At 36.6% G+C, this 9,246-nt stretch overlaps 1 protein-coding gene across 1 annotated transcript in view; it reads left to right on the top strand.

Annotated features, from left to right (window-relative positions):
* Positions 1-386: 386 nt before the first annotated feature.
* Neurod4 (neuronal differentiation 4) overlaps positions 387-9,246 on the top strand; it is a 14,103-nt gene continuing 5,243 nt past the window's right edge. Inside the window, exon 1 of the mRNA XM_031349503.1 lies at positions 387-672. The gene's annotated coding sequence lies outside the window, so the exon portion shown is untranslated. The remainder of the gene's footprint in view (positions 673-9,246) is intronic.

Here is a 9,246-nt window from a genome sequence, read left to right as displayed (position 1 = left end):
TTTGATTCTTTTTTGAGCATGAGCCACCAGCCTCATGTACACTTTTTACCTTTCTTTCCAAATGTTTGACCCCCTCCTGTCCTGTCTGCTCTGCCTTGTACCTTTCTAACCACAAGTCTTTTCAGTTCTCTTAGTTTTCACCCATCAACTTCTGCAGCCCTCCCCTTCTAGTCCCTTCCTGTTTAAACAAAAACAAACAGGCGCTGGCAAGGCTGGACCTGGTCAGAGAAGCTTTGAAAGGGAGGTGTGTCTGTAGGCTAGGAAGGGGAGGGGCTAGCCTGTGGGCAAAATCTCCCGCCCTGGTCAGCAGCCAAAACCAGTAAAAACTGCGCAGCAGAAGCTCCAGTCAGATCACAGGAGCTGCCCAGAGACTGTGGTACTGAAAGAGCTACTTGCGGGAGCTGACCCCGGGAAAGAGGTACTGAAAAGACCTAGAAAACCAGGTGTGGTGGAGGCACTGGCCTGCAGGCATCCTGGTGGTGCATCAGAACTCCAGGAAAAGGTAGAATAAGTAACAACCAGGGTACTCAGTCCAGGAACAGTCACTAGAAAGTAGCTACCAGCTTAACATGGACGACTGAAAACGTCTTCTGTTTCCAGGGTAGACCTGACTGCCCTGATAGTCCTTCAGGACACAGATTAGAGTTTAATCTTGGAACTGGACTTACGGAGGTGAGTCTGTGAATGGGATGTGGGTACTAAAGTTTCTGTGTGAAGTTCCCGCAGGTGCAGAAGAGAAGAGGTTGCTGGTGACTCCTCTGTCACTGTGAAGCCCAACACTCCATCTTGCCAATGCTCAAAGTTGCCAAAGTTTAGTTGTTTTCCCAAAGTGGCTTAGCAAGCAAGTTGGAAGAATTGGTACATCTGTGTGCTTTGTTCACAAAGCCTGAGGTCTGGGCAAACAGTGGAGGGAGAGGAAGAGAAATAGAAATTAAATAAGGAGAGGGAGATCTTGGGAGGCCACAGGTGAAGATTCTCCTTACTGTCCCCATTTGCTTAGCCAAAAGTTCTTCAATAGTTTGGATGAGATAGAAAATGTATTTTCCTCCAGCTGTTTGAGATTGTAAATTAGACAAAAATGATTGTCCAAGTGTATCTTTTCTTTCTTGCCATATACTTATCACTTTTCCACCAAAAATATATTCAAGAAATACTAACAAATGCAAATGACCCACCTTAGTTTTTGACATAGTAAAGAACATGGAGAGAAAATGGGATACTTGTTTAAGTTCTGCTAATGAAGTTCACTATTATGATCTGGGGCTGTGAAACTGTATAGTATGACCTTTCATTCTCTGTCTCTGTCTGTCTCTGTCTGTCTCTGTCTGTCTCTGTCTGTCTCTGTCTGTCTCTGTCTCTGTCTCTGTCTCTCTCTCTCTCTCTCTCTCTCTCTCCCTTTTTCCCCTGTGTGTATGTGTGGGGCATGCAGATAGTTATTAATCAATGAGAAATTATAGTCGTAGATATAAAAGCTTGGCTATGAAAGATTTACTATTCTACTCACTGTTCCCGAACAGTGCCACCTGCTAACTCCTTGGTTTATGGGTTTTGTTGTTGTTGTTGTTTTGTTTTGCTTTTTTTGTTATTGTTGTAGGCTCTGAGCAAAATATTTCATTTATGTGGTTCTTAAATTCTCTAAACATTAGCCTGTATAATCCCTTTCTGTTGTATTTAGAGTCACAGCAGCAAGAGGTAATCAAGTACCATCAAGTTATAAGGGGAAAAACACTGGCCAACCTACCACAAATACATATATAAATACTTTTCACTCACTTCACTCACTTTTCAAATGAAATTTTTCCAGAATGAATGAAGGTAAAGTTATAGGAAGAAGTTCATGCTGTAATTTGCCAAATAGTAGAAACATACAACAGCTATGACTTCATTAGTCAAGATACTATACAGTTAGAATTATCTATGGAAAATACCTTTTCAAACAGGTTTTAAAGTGAAAAAAATGTGAACAATATTTTAAATAGAAAAAATTAACTCAAAACTGAGATTTTATTGAAGGAAATAAAGAGCTAAATCCTGTAACAGGTAGGTGTATGTGGAAATCCAAATACCAACATCAAAGACTAGAAAGGACTTTGTAAGATCAGAATGAGTTTGTATATATAGAGGGGTAGTAGAATTCTGTAATCAAAAGCATTCATTAATACTTTTTAGCCACACTAACATATGTTCCTATATATTTTGAAAACTAATTTCTCTTCAAGAAATTGAGAAAATCTTGACATGATTTTATCTCTATGTTCTATGAGGCAGAACCATAGCCTTTAATATCCATACAATACCCACGAAACATTAAAACAAGTTTGCTATGTTTATCTCGCACTTCAGTGACAAGAAGGTATCTTAGTTTTGTGTTTCTTTCAGGATACCTATGAGATGGCATGTTAACAGGTTAAAGGATGAATTGGGCTTTGGCTTTTGCTCTGAAGAGAATCTACTTAAGTTTTATTCATAAAAAATTAGAAGTGCATCATACAATTTTTAACACTCAGATCTGAGTTTTGTTTTCTTTACCTTGAAATATGTGATATCTTGAAAATATTAAAGACAGAAATTGAGAAAGCCCATTTTATCTTTGGAAAGTTCTGGCTTTTGCTTCTATCTGTGAGATATTTCATTTTTTCCTGGAGATAGAGGAGGAGTTGTATTGCTCATATTGTGAATCAAAGATAGAACAATCTTAATGGATGAGGGGTTCTGCATTCCACCAGAAATTTGATGAACATGTAACTAAGAATGAATATCAAGTCAAATTTCTTATGAATGAGAATTTTCCCTCTTCTACCTTCCTTTCATCTACACAAATATAAACAGAATGAAAATTTGGAAGCTAATTTCATGTCTGACTGTAGAGGCATCTGATAGAGCTTTGAATCTTCATTCATCTCTTTTAGTCTCATAGGACCTTTGATATTTAGCTTCATTTGTACGTGGGTAAGTAGTTTTTTTAAACATCTTTAAACCAAAACTGAAATAGATCACTGATCTTCATTGTCCTGAAATTAACATTAAACATAGATTTTAAAATTATATGTGTAATTATTCTCATTGTGACTCATGATGTTTAGGAGTAGTCATTTATTACTTTTATGTGGAATTCATGACACTTGGCATTGATTCCAAGGGTTTAATGCATCAACTCATTCTATGCTGAGTTAGATCTATTATTGTTATTATCCCCATTTTTGGAGAGGAGAAAGGCGAATAAAAGTTTAAGTCACAAATATAGTAAGTAGTAAAATTGAACTTTGGATCCAGTCGATCTGACTCCAGATTGTATGCTGTCTAGTCTAGATGAGAAGTGAAGACTAATGGGCAGTTATCATACTTGCTTCTGTACCAATCAAGTGAGGTGGCATTCAGATAACAACAGCATATACAGCGTATTTTATTTATTTATCTGTGGGGAGAATTTGATTTTGAATGATATAATATAATATATAATAAATTAATTAATAAATATAATAATAAATAATAATATAATAAATGAAACTAGAGTTAGGAATCAGGAATTGAAAATATTGGGTTAGAACTCCACCTGTACTTTTTTGGTCACCATATTTTTGAAGCCACATTTATATGCCCACAGAATTCTCTTAAAGCTACTGTACCAATACATATGGGAATAGAGAAAACTAAACCAGAACCATCCCTGTTCTTCTCATGGTTGATAAAAGAAGAAAGGTAAAATTTCACTTCTTTGTTTTGCTTCACATTGTTTGTCCAAGTCCAATAAATTTTTCCTTTATACCCACCAACATTATTATTTTACAAAGCTTCCTAAAAATCACCAAGGTTGTTAAAGCAAACATTAGTCAACTTTATTTTCTCAACCCCAATTTCTGGTAGAGTGCCTACTGACATATATAGAAAGATCAAACAAGAGTTGTGAGGAACAGAGCGAAGATAGGGAAGCCGAATCCAGAAGTGAGAGTGGTACTCGGATCCAGGTGGGTCAGGTGGTTCTCCTCTCTTTCATTTCTCCTTCCTTTCTATGCACATCATATGACACAGGGCAATGATGCTAATGAAGGTGGGAGAAAGATGAGGAGGAAAAGGAAAAGAGTACAGAAGAGAAGAGAAGTAGAAGAAGTAGCCAAAAGCAACAAAGAAAAGTCTTTGAGGTCGGAATGAATCCTGGAATGTGAGTTAAAAGCTGCGTCAGAGGACGTCAAGGGAAGCCTTTCTTGGATAATGATCACTCATGTTGCTTTAGCTCTATTGATCTACAATTGCTAAAGACAAAATGGCTTTCTTCATTAGCTATGATGAAAGAGAAAAGGGAGGAAAAGAACTGTAAAGCTTAGGATTTGAGATCAGAAATGTTTTTTATGCCGTTACACTGTGTTTTTATATGCCCATCATTTAAAATACTGGCCTCATGGTGCTGCTGACTCTACACATCACCTTCAACAGTATGCTCTGTTGGATATATAGATTAATCAGTGCAAAAATGCTGCAAAATTAGAATGTTACACAAAAACTATTGTAATTTCACACAGAGAGAGCATTAGGTTTCCGAAGCCCACCTCATCCTTTTTTGGCCTCACCCTGCACCTGCCTCTGGAAGATCTGTGTTATTTTAACAGAAAGTTAATTAGGTCCTTACCCATCCCTCTGGATATTTTCCTGACTTAGAAGTGCAGCTCAGCACACAAGCTTTATCATCCATATTAAAAGTGGGATTTTCTGACTTGGCCTGGGCAGCCAGTTGACCAATAGGTTCCAATGTGTGTTTTCAATAAAGCTGCTTACCCGGGAAGCCTTATTAAGTGAGTAAGTCAAGCTGACATGATTTCCTTGCTGATTAATATGAAACCTGGGCTGTTTTTGCAATGCAATAACATTAATTATTTATAGGAGGTAAATGAGGTTACAATGAAAACAAGCTCCAATTACCAGAAACAATTCAAATAATATTTTTATATTTTTGTAAATGCCAGATACTAATCCCTGAATTAACTGATTGGAAACCCAAGCTTCAAGGATCAAAAGGCATTTTACCATGTTCTTCCCATTCTTATAATCAAAGGTGATAGAGGATTTAATGTTTCAAGAACTAACTAGTAAGCTGGGATGCTCCAGTGGGGTTTATCAGGTACTTTTATCTGCTAAACTATATACCTACAAATGACTCAAAAGATCTGAAAACTACTGAAACTCTTGTAATATGATGGCAAGAGGTTTACTAAATCACATCTCTATTTTTCATGTAGCAAACTTTTCATGTTAAGCTTATCAAACAGTATCTGTTAGGTAAGTAAATTGAAGTAATTAAGCTTTTTTCTGTGTTTACCTAAAACAGTCCCATGTTATGTTCATAGTCACTATGTTCTGTTTTGTTTTACATTGATTTCATATTTTTCATTTCTAATAAAGTATTTTCTGACTGTTGAAATAATCTTAAACAGGTTTGATACATCACCGACTTTTGCTTCTAACTTTTGCTTTGTCATGGTGTGAGATTCATGTGCAAAGGAAAGAGTTGTCAATACACAGGTAAACTTATTAATGGTCAGTGGCAATTTTGTTTCATGGTTCTTTCATTACACTATGTCACATGTCTGACACCCCTAACTGCTGTGGGAGAACACAGGGTGCTTATAAAGAATTACAATGCTCTTTTGGACATGGACTAGTCCAGCCACAGTGGAACTATTTAATATGAAGTGCTTGAAGTTACCTGTTGGCAGAGCCAGTGGGGAACATGGGTCTGTACAAGTTAGATGCTTGTGAGATATCTCTAAATAGAGGCTAGATAGGCCTCTGTAGAACACAGGAAGACAGTCTTGATCTTGCTATCGCTTTTCATTTTATGCTAGAAAGTCAGAACAGTTTACTTGCTTAACTGCTCAACATATATTTTATTTGATAATATAAATTTATTTTCATACTATATATCTATTATTTAAAAATCACTGTTCACTTTCAGCAATTTTTCTTTTTCATTCTTTGTTTATTATGTTGTACTTTTCATTACATCTCTGACCACAGTTTTCTCTTCCTTCATTCCTCCCACCACCCCACCCATCTCCCTTCTTCCCCACGTCCACTCCTCCATTTCTCCTAAGAAAAGAGCAGTCCTCCCAGGGATATCAACCAAAAGTGGCATAACAAGTTACTAGGACTAGGCACAAACTGTCATATCAAGGTTGGATGAGGCAGCTCAGTAGGAGGAAAAGGATCCCGAGACCAGGCAAAACAGTCAATGATACTTTCTATCCCCATTATAAGGAATCCCAAAGAAGAACATGCTAAACAAACATAACATATATGCAGAGGACATAGCCGAGACACATACAGGTTCCATGATTGTTGTTTCAGTCTCTGTGAGCCCTTATGGGTCCTACTTAGTTGATTCTGTGTTCCATGCTCTTCTTGTTACCCCAACAGCTCTGGTTCCTACAGTTTGTCTTCCTCTGTGGGGTTCCCAGAACTCTGTCTAATATTTGGTGTGTGTCTGTGCATCTGCTTTTGTCAGTTGCTGGGGGAAACCTCTCTGATGGTGATTGGGCTAGGCACCAATCTATGAATATAGTAAATATCATTAGGAATCATTTAATTGAATTTTTTGCCAGTTGTGTTTGGTTCTATCCTAGGTGCCTAGGACAATGTTGGACTAGTCATTGGTTAGCCACTCCCACAAGTTCTGTTCCACTGTTACCTCAGCCAATTTTGCAGGCAGGACAAATAGTAGGTTGAAGGTTTTGTGGCTGGGTTGATATCCCAGTCCCACCACTGTAAACTTTACCTGGTTACAAAAGATAGCTAGTTCAGGCTCTGTATCCCCCATGTCTTGTCTATGGTCATCCTCATAAAATCCAGGGAGTTTCCAGTACACCAAGTTTCCACAGTATCTCCCTTCAAGTCCCCTCCCTTTTATAGTTATCTTTCCCAGTCCTCTCTACTTTCATCCATATATCCCACTCTCTCCTGATTCCTTCTATTCCCATTCCTACTCACCCACAGTCCACTTGCAAAATCTATTCTATGTCTCTTTCCCAGGAAGATCCACACATCCTCCTTTGAGCCTTTCTAGACTTAGTCTTTCTGGGATTGTGGTTTGTAGTGATTATCCATAATAGCTAATATCTAAGTACATATCATGTTTGTCTTTCTGGGTCTAGATTACCTCACTCTGGATAATTTTTTCTAGTTTCATCCATTTGCTAGTAAATTTCATGATGTTATTTTTATAATATCTGAATAATACTCCATTGTTTAAATGTACCATATTTTCTTTATCTATTCTTCAGTTGGAGAACATCTGTATTGTTCCCAGTTTCTGATTGTTATGAATAAAGCTGCCATGAACACAGTTAAGCAAGTGTTCTTGTGGAAGATTGGAATATTCTTTGGGTATATGCCCTAGAGTAGTAGTATAGCTGGGTCTTGAGGTAGATCCATTTCCAACTTTCTGAGAAATCACCATATTGATTTCCTGATGCTGTACAAGTTTGCACTCCTACCAGCAATGAAAGAGTGTTCCTCTTGCTCTGCATCCTAGCCAGCATGAGTTTGTCACTTGTGTTATTGATCTTAGCAATTCTGACAGGTGTAAGATAGAATCTCAAAGTAACTTTGATTTTTATTTCCCATATGGCTAAGGATATTGAACATTTTTAAGTTTTCCTTAGCCACTTGAGACTTCTCTCTTGAGAATTATATTTAGATCTGTATCACACTTTTAATGGGGTTATTTGTTTCTTGAGTTCTTTATATATTTTGAATACTAGCCTTCTGTCAGATGTGGAATTAGTGAACATCGCTTCCCATTTTGTAAGCTGCTGTTTTGTCTTATTGTTGGTATCTTTTACTTTACAGAAGATTTTCAATTTTATTAGGTCCCACTTATTAATTGTTGATCTTACTGCCTGTGTTATCAATGTTCTGCTGAGGAAGTTGTCTCTTATGCCAAAAGCATTCAAGGCAATTCCCTACTTTCTCTTCTACTAGGTTCAGTGTATCAGGTTTCACACTGAGGTCTGTGATTCACTTGGAATTGGAGTTCTGTGAAAGGTGATAGATACAGATATATTTGCTTTCTTTCACATGCAGACATCTGGTTATACCAGCACCATTTGTTGAAGATTTCTTTTTTTTCATTGTGCATCTCCCTCCCTCTTTCCCTCCCTCCCTCCCTCTGTCCCTCCCTCCCTTCTCTCTCTCTTTCTCTCTCTCTCTCTCTCTCTCCCCCCCCCTCTCAAATAAAAAAAACAGGCATCCATAGGTTTGTGAATTTATGTCTGGGTCTTCTGTTGGATACCATTGATCAACCTGTCTGTTTTCATGCCAATATCATGTGGTTTTTATTATTATAGCTCTGCCATACAGTTTGAAATCAGGGATGGTGATGTCTCCAGAAGTTCTTTTATTATGCAGGATGTTTTTTTTTTTTTATAGCTATCCCATGTTTTTTCTATTGTGGCAATTACTTATATGCTCACATATTTCTTTTATACTATAAATTTGCTAAAGAAAAGAATGTGTGCCTGGAGTTTTACTTGTGTTATTTTGTACAAAATGCTTATAATATAAACAATCTAAATATAAAGAGTCAGACAGTAACACCACAATGAGGATTTCATTTTTCTTTTGTGCTGTTTCTTTTCTTTTCCTTTGCAATGTGCTGTAAATAGATGTATGTCAAGGACAATTCTTTGACCCTTGGTTTAAATTGACACGGGCAAAGAAAGTATGAAACACAAATGCTCTATATCCACAGAATAAACAAAAGTTTACGTGTCTTTTGACAAGGTCTCATGTAGCTCAGACTGGGGTAAAACTTTCTTCTTTTTTTTTTAAAAAAAACTTTTATTGCATTATGATGAGAAAAGTTACATGATTTCAATTTATCTGAATTTGTTAACATTTAAAAACATATTTTAATTAAATAGAATTGAATCACATTTTTGTTCCCCTTTTGTACCACCACTCCTACCAGAGACCCCCCCTTCAATACCTACAATATCTTTTTTGTCATATTCCTTAAAATTTATGAAATATTATAACAACAAAAATAAATATTATAAAAGTTGTTTGATGTAAAGCAACAATTAAACAGTCTTATGTAGATGCTCATCTACAGCAATAGTGAAAATACATTTTTCTCAATATAAATTTTAAATAACTCCAAAAATGTTAACTGTATACTTAAAAATATTATATCACTACTAGTATTTTCTTAAATGAACATGAATATATAAAGTCTTTTTGTTTGTTTTGTACTTA

The sequence above is a fragment of the Mastomys coucha genome, unplaced genomic scaffold (genome assembly GCF_008632895.1).
Source record: "Mastomys coucha isolate ucsf_1 unplaced genomic scaffold, UCSF_Mcou_1 pScaffold4, whole genome shotgun sequence".
In the NCBI taxonomy this organism is placed as follows: domain Eukaryota; kingdom Metazoa; phylum Chordata; class Mammalia; order Rodentia; family Muridae; genus Mastomys; species Mastomys coucha.
Note: the sequence above shows the minus strand (reverse complement) of the source record. Positions and strands in the feature narration are given on the sequence as shown.